The sequence below is a fragment of the Cryptomeria japonica genome, chromosome 8 (genome assembly GCF_030272615.1).
Source record: "Cryptomeria japonica chromosome 8, Sugi_1.0, whole genome shotgun sequence".
In the NCBI taxonomy this organism is placed as follows: Eukaryota; Viridiplantae; Streptophyta; class Pinopsida; order Cupressales; family Cupressaceae; genus Cryptomeria; species Cryptomeria japonica.
In genome coordinates this window covers 73,363,653-73,383,154 of record NC_081412.1, presented here as the reverse complement: position 1 = coordinate 73,383,154, position 19,502 = coordinate 73,363,653, and positions in this window count along the sequence as shown.

Genomic DNA, 19,502 nt, shown 5'->3' with positions numbered 1-19,502 from the left:
ATAACACCAGATTTAACGTGGAAACCCAAATAGGGAAAAACCATTGTGGGATTTTGGACCCACTAAGAAATATACTCTTATAGAGTATGCTCGGTTAAAAGCAAATCCTGTTAAAGATTACAAACACATTGCTAGATGTGACCCAGTTAAGGGATTTCCCTCAGATCTGTTAGGATCTTCACTTTGTTAGAAGTGACCTTGTTAAAGGATTTCAAACACTCATTTAGAATGTTACCTTGCTAGAGGGTTTACAAATAAGACTATTAAGTCCACTTGGTTAAGAGATTTTTTGTCACTTACAAAATAAACAACAGTAATAAATATATCTGCAACTTAACATCTAAAATGCTAAAGTAGATTCTTATTTGCTCAAAACAACCTTGTCATAGGACTTATCTTGTCCCTTTGCTGGGCTCCTTACTCTGTTATTCAAGCAGGTCTTCAAGCTTCTATGCTCGGTAATCACTATGTAGCATCCTTGTGCTTATACTTGCTCGCATACATTGTTTATCAACAATTCCTTATTTATAAATAATTCTAATCGCTTAATCTCCTTGATCACATTTTCCATGATCAATCTTAGCCATCACATCTTCAATCTTGACTAGGTTCAATGTATCCTTTGATCTGAAAATGTTTTACCTCACCTAGGGACTTACATTCCTTTCTTGGAACTTGCACAAGGTTATTGCGGTTCAATCTGCACTGTAGATCTTCCTGTCGATTTTCCATAGCCGTAGATCCTTAACAAACTTCATGCGTGACATACCAATCATTTATGCATCTCCAGCTAATCATTTTCCTTCATTAAATAATGCTTTTATCCATCCAATGTGATCAGTCATAACTCGGTTGCAACTCAGGAAATACTAAACTTTACTCGATAGACATTCCGCCTTCATTAACCGATATCAATAACCTTAGGGTTTAACAACTAGGTTCCTTAGGGTTTACCAACTAGATTCTTTGTTCGGTGACATAGTATAGTATTAACCTTACAATCAACAACATATGTAGGATATCAAAACAATCTAAACATAATGATCTCATCATTGTCTAACTCGGTAATAGTTGCCCATTGAATAAATTATTTCTCCCTTATTCATCACATTCTTTCTGTGTCACTTACCGACATCTTAATTCTCTTCAAATCAATCTTCTCAAGATATGACAACATCATACTGAATCAAAAAATAAATTTCTTGACATCAATGACAAAATAATGGTATAAAGATAGTTATCATCCTTTTTCAGTTATATCAAATAGTCTTGAACAACCTTATCAATATCCTTATTGAAATGCTAACAATCTTTCTTCCTACTAAAATGCCAACAATTGCATTCAGGTTTCTCTTTAAGGTATTGATTTCATTCCTTGCTGGATCAAGATCCTCAAGTGCCACACTAAGCTATCTCTAAAAATCGGAATCCGTTGATTCAATCTCCTAGACCTTCCTCAAGTGGTTAGCCTTCCTTAGAGGAACTAGGCTCTGATATGAATTGTTGGAATGAAGGAACACTAAGAGCGGGGGGGGGGGGTGGTGAATCACTGTTCTACTAGTTTCTAAATTTTTTGACTTAACTTTGAACCACCAGAAGCATAAGCATGAAACTGAAATACATAAACACAAAACAATCAACCAAAAAAATCATAACACTAGGATTTTTTATGTGGAAACCCAAATGGGAAAAACCACGGTGGGATTTGAACCCACAATATTATTCCATTATGGTCAGTAGAAAAATAATATTACAAAATGGGGAATGCACTGTATTCATTCACGCACACTACCTAGAGCTCACTGCTCAATTACAATAAGGGCTACAACCTTAGAAGGCTCACTACCTTATTGATCAATTACAATGATGAAGTATAATGAAATAAATCCAAAATAGCATCTAACAATGCCAGGATGAGTTCTAGTTAAGTGCCAAATATCTGACTGTATCTGCTCTACACCTTTGCTTTGTTTCCTATCTTAGTCAGCTATCAAATCAAGAATGGGCACACGAAACTTCACTACAAAGGATTCTCAATCACCACTCACTTGTATATCAATCATATCATAGACAAAAATGATCTTATGCATCAGTCTTATATATCGGCAATCACAAAATAATCATTTATCAAGTGGACCTATTGATGTAGCATGTAATCATGAGTCGACTTAACCGAATCACCAAAAACAATTGCAGATCACCATAAATATGATAAAATAATGTCTCTATGTCGGCCCTATAATCCCATGCATGATTCATAACACCGCAATCACTAGAAATCGTCGAGACCAAAATTGATCTGCTCAACCTGAAATGCCAGTTAACTAATCACCGGTTCACATCCACTTCCAGATATGAAGATCCATGATTAATGGATAGGAATCTCAAGAAGAGTTTCCATCAATGAAAACCCTAAACCAATAATCAAGCATCATCATACACCATATGAGTGTCAATTGCCAAAAATTCCTTCCATATACTCAAAGGATCTTTTGTGCATGGTTCTTGAACTAATCTCTCATCATGCAGGTAACATATTTACCTATGGCTATTCCTCACCTTTACATTGCTTGAAAGGATTTCAAATTTTCTCATATAACTCTCAATATTTCATCAAGCTCATTATTACCTTATTTCCTATTATCCTATTTATCATCATGCTTTTCTCTCTAAATGTGATAACCATTATTACAATATATAGGAATTAGATTGTGTTATTCATTCCACCTCTCAACTCCTTACTCCCTGCCTTATTAAATGTGAAAATACATTTATTTAATGTGAATTCCAATATTTATTTTAAATATGTGAATGAAGCATCTAAGTGCTCCCTTCAACTTAGGAATATGCTTCATTTAATATCCTCTTAAAGAGTGAAAGTGTAATGCCCCGCTAGGAAACCCCGAAGGGATAAGCCAAAACACAAGAATAGAGTGCAATAATTTTTTTTTTTTTTTTAGTTACACCACATTAAGATACAACAAGATATCAAAGATTCAGATTACATAGCGGAAGACATCAACTAATACCTAAAGAGATTCCCAACGAGATTACTTAAATTTCACAATTCACTTAACTCACACAATTAATCCAATAAGTTGATTATCTTAATAATGAGATAATTCTTAATCAGGATAATCTCTTTCAAAAGATGGAAATATAAATCACAAGCAAAGATTCAACCATTAAGATCTATTCCTAATCTTCATTCAAGCTTTTCATTAAAATACAAACCATACATCTAATATTCTAACACACTAGAATTTCATCAAAAACATATGAGATCCTTTCAAGCATACTTAATTTCCTTAACAACAACTAAATATATTCCATTACTCTAAGTTATATTCTTTCATATTCCAATCTATTGCATTTTAAAAGACGATTGCATACATGCATCTATGATAAATCTCATCTAAACCACTTATGCATTCAATCAAAATGACATTCGAGAAAGAACTGAATATAAGCTTTTAAAGTTAATTCCATCTTATCCACTTATACATTCTAACATAAGCTATTCATACATGATAAAGTTGAATAAGGGAAACATAAGAGAATAACATCACATAACACCATAATGATCTCGGAGTTCACCCCTAAAGGGCTACATCTCTGGGTCTGCTCAACTGCAAGACCCCTCTGATAATTAATAAAGTTAAGAATAAAAGAGGTTACACCATTACAATCCGGCCATCAAGGCGAAATATAAACAATATACAAATGACCATATCGGTCAATCAATACATAAATGATCCCTGAAAAGAAAGGGATCCAACTAAACATAATCAAAGCTAATACAAAGGTCCATTGGAGCATCCACAAAACCGAGTCATCACCACCCAAGGTCTAACATGAAACTGATACTCACAAGGGCATAGACAAAAGGACGACCCACAACGTGCTCCTAGTAGAACAATACGACAACACACTAGCGAATGTAGGCACAAGTGTCATCACACAACCTGGTACGATTACCATGGCAAGTCTTCATAGGTCCTGGCCCCATGCACTGGGTTACCCTGGCAACCTAATCCAAGCCTCCGGCCCATCCAAGCTTCATGTGGACCCACACATCCTCACGTGAAGACAAGGATGATGGTTTGCCATTTCAGGCCTTCTCACAGCATGTCGAGTCTGTGTTAGCACTTGTCTCATGTGTGAGGCACATTTATCTTACTTAGAGATTACATTCTAATCTACTATTAGGTTATCACTTATTAGACTCACTTTCGATGGGTTACCCAATAGCCACTTTGGGTGCGGCCCCCAATCGAAAGCCACTTTCCCATACGACACTAGACTAAACTCAGATGAACTCAAAAACCAAGGAATACACATGGTCAGACGAACGGAGTTACAAAGGAGGGAACAACCATTTGGTCAAACACAACTCAAAAGTGGTACACTTACTGACGGTACTCTACCAAAGACCTAACCAACCATGGTCAAACACAAATCAACATTGGACACCCACACAAAGGATATGAACAAATACGACACTACCACAAAACAACAGTCAACTCGGATCAGAGGACTGAAATAGGTACCCCAAATCAATCCATACGACAGGGACCTATCAAACTAAGCACGACTTGCCATTACATAAGCAAAAGCGAATACAGAAATTAAACTCGCATAGGTAATATTCAGCAGATACAATCTTTTCCGAATTGATCTAAGCATTAAAAGTCGATCAAGTTTTCTACATGGTCTATGTTTCCAAAAATACACTAGCAGGAAATCATCATTGCAAGGTGAATACAATATCACAATTTTGCAATAGTACCATTGTCTATTTCTCAAACAGAGGAAAAATATAAATTAACCATTCATTTTACTAAATGAGAATATCAGTAACTAAACAATTTTCCCAAATGATACTTAATTAAATTTCCAAAAGCACATCATTTAAATTCCTAATGTCCAAGGGTTAAATATTCATTTCTAACATTTGCAGATGGCCTATATCATCAAAATCTTCAACAGTATATATTCTTGAATAAAGTATGTTTTATCTTGAAAATTTTCCAATATAATCAATATTTCATCTTTTTCAAAAGATGCTCCCCTAAGATTATAGTTCCAAAAGGATTAAATATTAATTCATAAATATTTATAACCCTACGGTTACTAAAATATACACAATTAATATTTAATATTGCATAATAATCCAATTAAGTATTAATCAACATATATACATTTATTCCCATTGATAAATATATATTAATATTAATTAATAATTAATTAAACACTTTATAGAAAAAAAAAAAAAACTTTTAAAAATAATAAATTTATATATTAATTTTTTTTTTTTAACTAAAAAAAAATAATAATAATAAAAAAAATACAAATAAAAAAAGGAGGGGGGTTTCCACGTGGTCCCAATGGGAAGCTCACGCAGCCTTCAAAGGGGAAGCACTGCTTCCCAAGGGAGCACGTAGCTCTCCCCAAAGGGAGCGCTGTTGTTCCCAAAGGAAAGCATGCAGCTTCCCTTGGGGTGTGCTGCTATCCCAATGGGATACGCAGCTCCCCAATATAATATACTCTTTTTTTTAATAATAATTTTCTTTTTTTTAAATTTTAAAAGGTCACTGTTAAAAAAGACAACAATTCTAGCCAGTCTCAGCAGAGACTAAAAAAAAAATTAAATTTTTATTTTATTCTCCATTTGCAATCTTTTAAAAAAATACCCAGATCAGGAAAGGGGAAAATTTCTCCAAAACCAACAGCATATTGGCCAAAAGAGAATGATCTTCACAAATTTAACATCTAATCTACCAAACCCCCAACTAAATTTTAATTTTATTTAATTTTAAATCATTCTTAGCAAACCAGAAATTGATTTGAAAACAAGGAATGAAATCAAGGAGGGATAATTCAAGATCTTATTTCCATTCTACTCTATTAATCAATCAAACCGATTCTTCAATAACAAATTCATTTCTTTCAACCAGAACAGTAAATTCTTTTGGCAACAAGAAAACAATTTAGAATCCTACCTTCATACGCAATCCTGGAAGAGATCTACTTAAGAGCCCAACCTACAAGCTCAAGAATTCCTCCTCCTTCCAAAACTCCCAAATTTCATCCCAACAATATTTTTCCAACCAAACATTTCTCCAAAAATATCCATCCTCCAAAATTTTCCAAAAGTTTAGGTTATAAGGAAGAGTTGACCAAAATTTCACTTTTTTGGAATTAAAATTTTTATTTAAAAATAATTCTCAAAAATAATTCTTTTCTAACTATATCAATAAATTGAATTGCTTTTCCCTGTTAAAATTGATTTTCTCACTCAACTGAAATTTAACCTTTCTATTTCAAAAATGCCAAAAGATTAAATTAATTCTATTGCAATTAAATTTAAATCTTTCTTTTTCAACAGCATATACAAAAAGCATTTAATATTCAAAATCAACCATTTAATTGAACTTACTCCCAATTTAAGATGAGCAATCCAATATCAACGATAATTGCATAACGAAACCCCGATTAATTTAGTCCATTAATCTTTAATGTACAAATACATATTTAATCAAATTGAATACTAAGGACTAATTAATCAATTTAACCATACACACCAAGCACGCAAACCAAGAAAGTCAACCAGACAGACAACTCGCAAACCCAAACAAAAAGGGAATACCGACGACGACTGACGATGCTCACTTGAGCACGACTACGGTCAACTAGGGTCCTATGACCACCTAATCCAACTCTAAGGATTAAAGAGGTACACTCAAACCTGTAAATCCAAGTGAAGACGAACCTCGCACTCATGCGGCGTTGTACCTGAAATTTCTTGCAACCAAGAGTCATACATGCATACATATATAAACGTAATGAAAGCGTTAGCCCGATATTAATACCATGAAATAGGAACACTAAATAACTTGCATACAACTAGTGTGAAAACCACATCAACAACTATGCGTTGAATCAAACATCTAACTATAACATTATATTAAGATAAACTAACCAAGATTAAACCAAGATTAGAAATTGATTAGGGCAGGGGTACTACATCCTCCCCCCCTAGGATCTGACTTTCTCCTGGAAGTCGTAAGGCTAGATGGAGAACAAGTCGTACGCATCAGCCCTGAAACTCATTCAACAAAGATCAAATTGCACATAGAAATCCTTGCATAAATAAATGAAATATTATTGCAAAATCCTCTACAAATGCCATTACCCATTGGCAAGATACATCTAAATCCATACATTTCTTATAACATTCTAGAAACTATCCACAATCATAGCAGAGAAACAAGAATTTTCTCCCTTTCATTACACCAAATTAAAGCATTACAAAGAGGTAGACAACAGTTACCATAATCATCTATTAAACATGACAAGAAAACATGCCATCAAGATCAATTTCCTTTTACCAATTCATCTTTTTCATAAACTTTATAACATAGAACTAGCTTAAAATATCAATTTCTACAACCAATTTAACTTTCATGAAATAAGAGCAACAAAATAACTCAATTGTTTACACTTGCCAGGCATAAGAAAACCTTTCCAAAGATTATGTCCCATAACATAGTGACAAGTTAACACAATTTACTCCATGATACAATTAATAACCATCCACATAACTGGAATACATAACTCAAAAGGCCACATGTGAGCATGTCTAATGCTCGGTCAAAGATAACATGCATGATCAACATCTCTATGCCTGATCTCAGAACAACAATATGATCATAAATATCCAATAGCTCACTCAAGGCTTGATGGTGCTAGGCACACCATAGCGGTGCTACCTTCCATACAAGACCTTCGTGAACATCTCTTGTTGAGTAAGGTGGTTAGCCTCCAAGAGATAGTCACCACACATAGGTAGGTAGTGGGTCCTAGCTGCAACATAGCCTCACATACCCCCATCCTCAAGGTTCCTTATGACCACTTCCTCGTACACACTCTACCAAATCCGTATCATACGTCCTTGGAGAGGAATTTCACATTTCAACACAAGACCAACATACGAAAACAATAAGGATAAACCAGTTTAGCCACCAAAGTACAGATGAATAAAGATAATAAATCATCAATTCCAACCGTAAGGTAAGAAAACAATCTAGAATTGCAACACCAAATCAAAAGTGCAAAAGATCACAAGATCATGGCTAAACCTTCAAAATCAAAGTAAAATAAATTGCTGATCCCCAAAGAAATATAAAGAATATCACAACTGCACATAACATCACTACGTGACTAGCATCTAGCCACCAACGAGGAAGGAAGGAACAACTGACTAGCTATTGTAGTAGCTCATCATGTGGTGCGACATAGTCACACTACCCACATGGCATGGCGGTGTGCACCTCGACATCACCCCGCATCATGTCATCACGTGGCATGGCGATACCCCAAGCAGAGAAAACACGCAATGGGCGTATCCCGCATGGTAGTGTACCTCACGAAAAAAGCACGCGCAGGTCACATCCCGCATAGCGACGTATCTAGAAGGATACTCACCGTAAGTCAGAGGTATACATGAGTAGGGTTCCCCCACATGCCCACCAACACATACTAACTGGTAGCACATGTGAATAAACCTACCTTTCATGAAGACAAGGCAAAGGATCCTCCAAATTACACCATCACTATACACAAGAATCACCATCCATATGCTCAAAGAAAGGAGAGGAATAGGCTGTCACATATAAACCTATAAAATAGATTCATCAAAAGGGAAAGTATTGAGTACACCTTTGATATAGTTTAATAGTACAACTATATCATTCCTCGAAGTAGAGAAGCTAAAGTCGCTTTGTGCTGACATTACTCATATGCCAATCCATACTATTCAAGGAACAATTACTTTGAATACTACCCCTTAACATATTGAGTTACCCACAAACCGAGGTTTGGTACTCAGTAGGGAAACAAATAAGCAACACCACATAAACAGTATGGTTTCCCATACTCATAAGCAACATATCCTCCATGGTTGATTACTTCACCAATCGATGGGCACATATAATAAGCACTGGTTTCTTACAATACACACAAATACACCAGCACTGGTTTAGTCCATTTACGGGGAGTACTTTTCAGTACGCTAACATCTATACAAGGAAGATTTTAATTATGCTTTCTATATAAATGACTGAATCAAGTTTACTCTAGATTTAGATATGAAATTATTAACAATTCACAATTACATAAGGAAATAACATCATTCTTATAGCTTTCTTGAATCTCACTAAGCATTCATAACTAAATTACTAACTATGCAAATTCTTTAATACCATTTCTAAAAAAATATTATGATTAGGCAAAGAGAAGGGGAAGAGAGTTTGATAACCAAACTATTTCCTACAAAGATACCAGATCAACAAAATCACACTATGATATCAAATTTCTCACTATACGCCTATCATTTAATCTGCATGGTTTTTATTTCACTACCATTTTAGAAGGATGCCAAACAACCTAACATGACATTTCCAATAATTATGGTTGCAACAGGAGGTTCTCATTTTCCAACAAAACAGAGATCAAGACAGTCAATCTTTTCGATAATACCAGACCTCTTGAGAACACTCACTATAATAATGCAATACAAACACATGTCATAATTTGCAACCTATTATAGAAATCACATTACGATCAAAAGATAAGCAAGGAGCTATCACCCAATTAAAACATATTAATGCATGCACATCAAACAAGATTTTCATTCACACTTTCTAAACACATTAAGGTAATTACATAAATTCAAAAGCAAGTTCAATGGAGCATTTGCTAAAATAGATCCTCAGTCAAACTGATTTAATGCAACACATAAAACAATCTTTTGGGGAACACATTAATACTCTCTCGAAGCTACAATAACATGCTCCTTTTAATACTTCTTCTACAAACCAAGCAGTTTCACATAATTCAACTATTCGCACAGTAATGCACCTTACTAAGATAGAATTTAATTATGTTACTCCTACAAAATACACATGGAGAATTCTTTAAACGTACACATACATTTTTCTCCCAATAACCAAAATAAAATTTTAAACCCAAAGCCCTTTTATTATCTAAACACATAAGCATCATAGGGTTCACACAAGGGTTCAAGAAGTCATAGCCTTTTCTCTTTCGCAAACAAGAAACTCGAATCAGAGATAATTACACATATCCTAATCATTTTAATTTCTAGAGAGAGAGAGAGGAATGGTGATGATCATTTAATTTTTTTACAAAATAAGCATTCAATAATTGCCATACTAGTCCTTCACGCGAACAACACTAAGCTAGATCATAATCTTAAACAAACACAATTTGCACTTTCAGATTCAAGACAAGCACTGACCAACCCAAATGGATTAGTCTATAGAGTACAACACTCAAAAAGGAAGGTACATACGACTCTCTTTCAGAATATGAGTAATCGTAGACCAAGACATCAATAAGCACACAATGCACATATAAATACTCAAACACCAACATCAAGAAGGTGAAACCAAGGTGTGAACACACACGTTACACACAAGTTAAGGTTTTCTCAATCACTAACATGCAAAAGGAGGACAAGCATACACATAAGGTTGATACACCTCACACCAATAGAGGGCACACGTGACACTAGAGATCCCAGTGTTTGCAACATGGGCTCTGATACCAAATGTAATGCCCCGCCAGGAAAACCCCAAAGGGATAAGCCAAAACACAAGAATAGAGTGCAATAATTTTTTATTTTTTATTAGTTACACCACATTAAGATACAACAAGATATCAAAGATTTAGATTACATAGTGGAAGACATCAACTAATACCTAAAGAGTTTCCCAACGAGATTACTTAAATTTCACAATTCACTTAACTCACACAATTAATCCAATAAGCTGATTATCTTAATAACGAGATAATTCTTAATTAGGATAATTTCTTTCAAAAGATGGAAATATAAATCACAAGCAAAGATTCAACCATTAAGATCTATTCCTAATCTTCATTCAAGCTTTTCATTAAAATACAAACCATACATCTAATATTCTAACACACTAGAATTTCATCAAAAACATATGAGATCCTTTCAAGCATACTTAATTTCCTTAACAACAACTGAATATATTCCATTACTCTAAGTTATATTCTTTCATATTCCAATCTATTGCATTTTAAAAGACAATTGCATACATGCATCTACGATAAATCTAATCTAAACCACTTATGCATTCAATCAAAATGACATTCGAGAAAGAACTGAATATAAGCATTTAAAGTTAATTCCATCTTATCCACTTATACATTCTAACATAATCTATTCATACATGATAAAGTTGAATAAGGGAAACATAAGAGAATAACATCACATAACACCATAATGATCTCGGAGTTCACCCCTAAAGGGCTACATCTCCGGGTCTGCTCAACTGCAAGACCCCTCTGATAATTAATAAAGTTAAGAATAAAAGAGGTTACACCATTACAATCCGGTCATCAAGGCGAAATATAAACAATATACAAACGACCATATCGGTCAATCAATACATAAACGATCCTTGAAAAGAAAAGGATCCAGCTGAACATAATCAAAGCTAATACAAAGGTCCATTGGAGCATCCACAAAACTGAGTCATCACCACCCAAGGTCTAACATGAAACTGATACTCACAAGGTCATAGACAAGAGGATGACCCACAACGTGCTCCTAATAGAACAATACGACAACACACTAGCGAACGTAGGGACAAGTGTCATCACACAACCTGGTACGGTTACCATGGCGAGTCTTCATAGGTCCCGACCCCATGCACTGGGTTACCCTGGCAACCTAATCCAAGCCTTCGGCCCATCCAAGCTTCATGTGGACCCACACATCCTCTCGTGAAGACAAGGATGATGGTTTGCCATTTCAGGCCTTCTCACAGCATGTCGAGTCTGTGTTAGCACTCGTCTCATGTGTGAGGCACATTTATCTTTCTTAGAGATTACATTCTAAGCTACTGTTAGGTTATCACTTATTAGACTCACTTTCGATGGGTTACCCAACAGCCACTTTCCCATACGACACTAGACTAAACTCGGACGAACTCAAAAACCAAGGAATACACATGGTTAGATGAACAGAGTTACAAAGGAGGGAACAACCATTTGGTCAAACGCGACTCAAAAGTGGTACACTTACTGACGGTACTCTACCAGAGACCTAACCAACCATGGTCAAACACGAATCAACATTCGACACCCACACAAAGCATATGACCAAATATGACACTACCACAAAACAACAATCAACTCGGATCAGAGGACTGAAATAGGTACCCCAAATCAATCCATACCACAGGGACCTATCAAACAAAGCATGACTTGCCATTACATAAGCAAAAGCGAATACAGAAATTAAACTCGCATAGGTAATATTCAGCAGATACAATCTTTTCCAAATTGATCTAAGCATTAAAAGTCGATCAAGTTTTCTAGATGGTCTATGTTTCCAAAAATACACTAGCAGGAAATCATCATTGCAAGGTGAATACAATATCACAATTTTGCAATAGTACCATTGTCTATTTCTAAAACAGAGGAAAAATATAAATTAACCATTCATTTTACTAAATGAGAATATCAGTAAGTAAACAATTTTCCCAAATGATACTTAATTAAATTTCTAAAAGCACATCGTTTTGAATTCCTAATGTCCAAGGGTTAAATATTCATTTCTAACATTTCCAGATGGTCTATATCATCAAAATCTTCAACAGTATATATTCTTGAATAAAGTATGTTTTATCTCAAAAATTTTCTAATATAAACAACATTTCATCATTTTCAAAAGATGCTCCCCTAAGATTATAGGTCCAAAAGGATTAAATATTAATTCATAAATATTTATAACCCTATGGTTACTAAAATATACACAATTAATATTTAATATTGCATAATAATCTAATTAAGTATTAATCAACATATATACATTTATTCCCATTGATAAATATATATTAATATTAATTAATAATTAATTAAACACTATAAAAAAAAAAAACTTTTTAAACTAATAAATTCATTTATTAATTTTTTTTTTTAACTAAAAAAAAATAATAAAAAAAAAATACAAATAAAAAAAGGAGGGGGGTTTCCACGTGGGCCCCACGTGGTCCCCATGGGAAGCTCACGCAGCCCCCAAAGGGGAAGCGCTGCTTCCCAAGGGAGCATGCAGCTCTCCCCAAAGGGAGCACTGCCGTTCCCAAAGGAAAGCACGCAACTTCCCTTGGGGTGCGCTGCTATCCCAATGGGATACACAGCTCCCCAATATAATATACTTTTTTTTTATAATAATTTTCTTTTTTTTAAATTTTTAAAAGGTCAGTATTAAAAAAAACAACAGTTCCAGCCAGTCTCAGCAGAGACTAAAAAAAAAATTAAATTTTTATTTTATTCTCCATTTGCAATCTTTTAAAAAAATACCCAAATCAGGAAAGGGGAAAATTTCTCCAAAACCAACAGCATATTGGCCAAAAGAGAATGATCTTCACAAATTTAACATCTAATCTACCAAACCCCCAACTAAATTTCAATTTTATGTAATTTTAAATCATTCTTAGCAAACCAGAAATTGATTTGAAAACAAGGAATGAAATCAAGGAGAGATAATTCAAGATCTTATTTCCATTCTACTCTATTAATCAATCAAACCGATTCTTCAATAACAAATTCATTTCTTTCAACCAGAACAGTAAATTCTTTTGGCAACAAGAAAACAATTTAGAATCCTACCTTCATACGCAATCCTGGAAGAGCTTTACTGAAGAGCCCAACTTGCAAGCTCAAGAATTCCTCCTCCTTCCAAAACTCCCAAATTTCATCCCAACAATATTTTTCCAACCAAACATTTCTCCAAAAATATCCATCCTCCAAAATTTTCCAAAAGTTTAGGTTATAAGGAAGAGTTGACCAAAATTTCATTTTTTGGAATTAAAATTTTTATTTAAAAATAATTCCCAAAAATAATTCTTTTCTAACTATATCAATAAATTGAATTGCTTTTCCCAGTTAAAATTGATTTTCTCACTCAACTGAAATTTAACCTTTCTATTTCAAAAATGCCAAAAGATTAAATTAATTCTATTGCAATTAAATTTAAATCTTTCTTTTTCAACAGCATATACAAAAAGCATTTAATATTCAAAATCAACCATTTAATTGAACTTACTCCCAATTTAAGACGAGCAATCCAATATCAACGATAATCGCATAACGAAATCCCGATTAATTTAGTCCATTAATCTTTAATGCAGAAATACATATTTAATCAAATTGAATACTAAGGACTAATTAATCAATTTAACCATACACACCAAGCACGCAAACCAAGAAAGTCAACTAGACAGACAACTCGCAAACCCAAACAAAAAGGGAATACTGACAACGACTGACGATGCTCACTTGAGCACGACTACGGTCAACTAGGGTCCTATGACCACCTAATCCAACTCTAAGGATTAAAGAGGTACACTCAAACCTGCAAATCCAAGTGAAGACGAACCTCGCACTCATGCGACGTTGTACCTAAAATTTCCTGCAACCAAGAGTCATACATGCATACATATATAAACGTAATGAAAGCGTTAGCCCGATATTAATACCACGAAATAGGAACACTAAACAACTTGCATACAACTAGTGTGAAAACCACATCAACAACTATGCGTTGAATCAAACATCTGACTATAACATTATATTAAGATAAACTAACCAAGATTAAACCAAGATTAGAAATTGATTAGGGGAGGGGTACTACAGAAAGGAATAAATACATAGATCTATATGCAACAATCAATATTGTTGAAATGTGTTATTATTGATCCAACTTAGAATTCAACTATTAAATATACAATAGTTGATCTCCAATAGAAAAAAAACATATATGATCTATCTAGCATCAAAACCACAATAGTAGCCTTGATTTTTAAAATAATGATTACAATCTTATATGTGGATTTGATCGTATAATCACAACTCTAAGCTATGTTTGTATTCTCCTCAAAAAAGTGTTTTCTCATGTATAATTTTAGGTTAGGCGTTTCTTAAATGTAATTATACCACTAGCTATCAAGTGAGAGAATTCACAACTTGAAATGTTTATACTTAAGCCCTATTTATCAATTCAAGGGTTTCTAAACAAGATAAAAAACTTGTCAAGTAGAGTGTAAATGGCTATGTATCTATTAATATGTATGCCACTACTAATACTATTATCTAAATATAAATTTATCTTCATAAAATAATCATCTACCAAGTGAGTGCTTGTCTAATTGACCTATGCCTTTGCCCTTCCAAACAAAATACTCTAGCATTCAAATTTGAATATTTTGTGTTTAGGCTAATGGATGACAACTAGTTGAAGTCATATATTGTCTTGGGTTGATGAAAATTTTGAATTTAAAAAACAGGATCCAAGGTTATTCTAACAAGTCTAATCTAGAATGAAGACCAACTTTTTCTCTAATATACAAAGAAATACCTCCTCTAAACCTTGTACCTCCAAGAAAAGTGTTAGTTCTTTCCATCATTCATTTTGTATCTCATCATTTATTTATGAGTCCCTACCCTACTATATCTCCTCCTATTAGTGAAGCCTAAATATTTAATAATTTAAATAAATATGCTTGTAAATTTTAAAATTCATCTAGTTTTGTGGATTCCTAAGTTTCAAATAGTTTTTTTTCAAGATTTTCATGGTTGACTTCCTCTATGTTACATGAGTTTAGCACTTGATGATACTAGAGGAGACATTTTTCTAGCATTGCAACTGGTGTGACTTAATTTGATCAAGTGTCATATGATTGTGTTGGAAGATATTTGTTACATTTGAATATTAGAATTCCTCTTATCGAGGCTACATCTAGCAGCTATGATCCTTACATCTATGTTGATATACCATCTCCTTTTGATGTTGCATAGTTGTTTGAGGTTTACCCTCTATGTCACATGAGTGCATTCCTCTCTATAAATCTATTAGATTCCTATTAATTTATTTCTACCAAGTATGAGATCCCTCTCCATGATGTATTAACACATGTGAGATGATGTCTTGGTAGACCAACTTCTAGTAGCCATGGTGGTAGAGCTTCTCAAGGTGTAGTGAGATAGCAGGATATTTTAGTAAACCCTACAACCCCTCCTCAACAAACATTAGTTGACCCTACACCTCCTCCTTAGAATACATCAGTTGATCCTACACCTAAGATCCCTTGGCATATGATGCTGCTGCATGTTCCTACAACTCCCCCCAACATATGCAACATGATTCTACACATCATATGGAGTTTTAGACCTTTGTACTAGTATTCTTATGCATGCAGTCACGAGATAGCTAGATACATATGTTGATCGAGAGAGTAGGATAGATGTGTCCTATAATTCTTCTAAGGCGCATAGGATTAGGAAAGCCATAGCGGCTGAAAATTAGGTATAAATTTCTATGATATTTTAAAATTGATTTTAAACTAGCTAGACCACATGTTCATGTTTGAAGACTAGATTTTAACTTCAAAATTGTTCATATAATTTGAATTTTGAATTATATTATAGGGTAATATGTTGGGAAAATTTGGAGATTTTTAGTCTTGTAATGATCTTATTCATCATCACACTCAGGTATTTTAAGATTTAAATAGACTTCTAAGCTCATTTCAATGAAGGCATGTGTTAAATTTTTTTACTCAATTACATGTACAAGTTTTTTAACAATTTTTTTGATGTGTGTACATATACATATCTAGGTTTTTAGATCACATCTTTCTTCAATTTAGATTCCTATGTAGCATGTACATGATGCACATGTTGAAGGCTAGGTAATGTGTAGACTATAAATTTCAAATTAAATCTTTAAGAAGTACACATGTACATATGCTAGAAATTTTTATTTTTACCATGTTCTTATATATATGTGTGTGTGTGTGTGTAATTTCTTGTGCAAGGATAAAGTTGAGGACATGGATTTTGTTGGAAAAATGGTGTCTCAACCTTACATTTACTTGAGGTTACTATTTATAGTAAATTTTTATTTGAGAATGAAATGGTGTGAATTCTCCCCAAATATTCGGATTGGAAAGATAAGCAGGCCGATAAATTTTCATCACAAGGTCATAGCTAGTTTTGAAAATATTAAAGTTTCCATTTTTGGAGGGTGCGATGAAAGGTTTAAATTTAATTTTGAGGAATCAAGAAAGTCAAAAATTCCTTGAAAAGTGGGCATAGAAAGCATAGCGGGTTACGAGGTGATAGAAAACTTTGCGATCTTTCCAATGTATCAAATGGTTCATCAATCGGACTCCCAATTCACAAGTTATAGCCTCTGAAAGTTTTGACTCCTGAAATAGGAAATATAAAGTGCATCAGACACATAAATGAGTTGTAAAAGGGAGGAAGATGTGTTGATGTGTGTTTTGACACATCATAGGGTATCTAGAATGGAGATGAGGTCAACTATACTTTATTGGGTGGTTTTAGCCAATGGTTTTGTAATACCGTTTGGTAGTTTCTTGTATTGCATCTCCTATATATGAGGTGCGTGAGATAGATGTTGTGTGTAAGAGTCTTATGGTTATTTAATTACCTATGAATCTCTTATTAGTGGTACTTCTTTGAATATCTTTCTCCGCAAGTATATTATAATCTATTATTGATTGTTGAATAACATATTGAGTTGGTTTTGAAGTGTGTGGTTTTTCCCCCAATAGGGTTTTCCTCATGTAAATCATTGTGCTGTGTTATGCATGACATTATGTTTATTTCTATTAAGTTTATGTAACTGTTGTAATGATCTCTAAAGGTTTTGCATTACTCTCCTCTCAAGGTTAGTGTAGGAAGTTGTTTTGCTACTTAACTTCCTTACAAGTGGTAGTAGAGCCTGATCACCTTTGGTTTGAGTTGTGGGTTGTTGGGTTTTTTGAATTAATCTAGATTTGAGTGGGACCTTGTGCAGAAGATACTTTTTGATGTTATTACAAGAATTCTCAAATGGCAATTTTGTCAAGGAGAATAGAGGTGGAGAAATATTTTGGAAGTAATTTTGAGATGTGGAAGCTAAAGATGGAGGATCTAGTAATAGATCAATATTTGTAGGATGTTGTTGATGCGAATGTATCAAGACCCTTAGATCCTATTGCAGCTACTCAATATGATGTTATGGATTGTAAATCCAAAGGTCTAATAAGATTGTTCTTAGCAGAATCTGTTCTGATCAATGTCCACAAAGAGAACACTTGAAAGAAGTTATGGACTAAGCTTGATGAAATGTATGAAGCAAAATTTTTATTGAATCAGATTTTCTTGAGGAAGAAATTTTATTACTTGAGAATGGAAGAGGGTGGAAAATTATAGACCACTTGGAAGTATTTAATATGTTGGTGGCTCAATTGGTATCTATTGGTGTTAAGATGGATGAAGAGGAGAAATGCCAGATCTTGCTTTGTTCTTTTCTTGATTCGTGGGATTCTCTTGTTATGCCTATTGGTAGTAATGCTATTGTTTTGAAGTCTAAAGATGTGGTGGGTGCCCTACTTAGTGAAGAGATCTAAAGGAAGGTATCCATCAGTTTGAAGGAAGCCCCAATTGTTCGTGGAAGACCTAAGGAAAAAGGCAAGAAGAATGAGAAGGGCAATAAGTTCAAATCTAGAGGGAGATCGAAATCTCCTAGAAAGTCCAAAGGAATTTGCTAGAATTGCGGTAATTTAGAACACATTCATAAGGACTGCAAAGAAGAAAAGAAGAAAAATAAGAAGTTCGATTCTGATTTTGAGTCTAAGAAGGAAGATGTCGGTGCACTCATTGTAGCTTTGGATACTCATGCAAGTAATGATGCATGGTTATTTAACTCAGATGCATCTTTTCATATGACTTCCAATAGAGATTGGTTTCCTTAATATGAAGAATTTAATAGAGGTAAGGTGTACTTGGGTGATGATTCACATTTAGAAATTGTTGGTCATGGTAAAGTTAGGATTAGGTTTCCTGATGGTAGAATAAAAAGGATTAGCAATGTGTTGCATATCCCTAGATTAAAATGAAATTTATCATCTATGAGGAAACTGATAGATGTGGGTGTGCAGGTAGTATTTTTTTATGCAAGATGTAAGATGATTAAGGGAGCTATGGTGACTGCTATAGGTGTCAGGTTTGATAGTTTGTATAAGCTAGACGCATATACTGTTGAGTGTAATAACACTTCTGTAAAAAGTAAATCTGTGGATACTTCATTGAAAGATTTGAGGGTTTCACCTTTAGCGGATGAACATGGCTTTGGGGTAACTAAGGGTGCTCTTTCTTCTGAAGCAAAGCTACCTACAAAGAAGACTATGTTATAGAACTAGAGACTTGGCCACATTGCAGAAAAGGGTCTAAGGACCTTGAAAAATAAAAAAACTTTGTTGAAAGTTTGAATAATTGTAATCTTGACTTTGATTTTTATGAGCATTGCATTTATGAAAAACAAAATTGTGTTTAGGTTTACTCAAGTTCTTATAAACCTTGTGTTCGTTTGGATG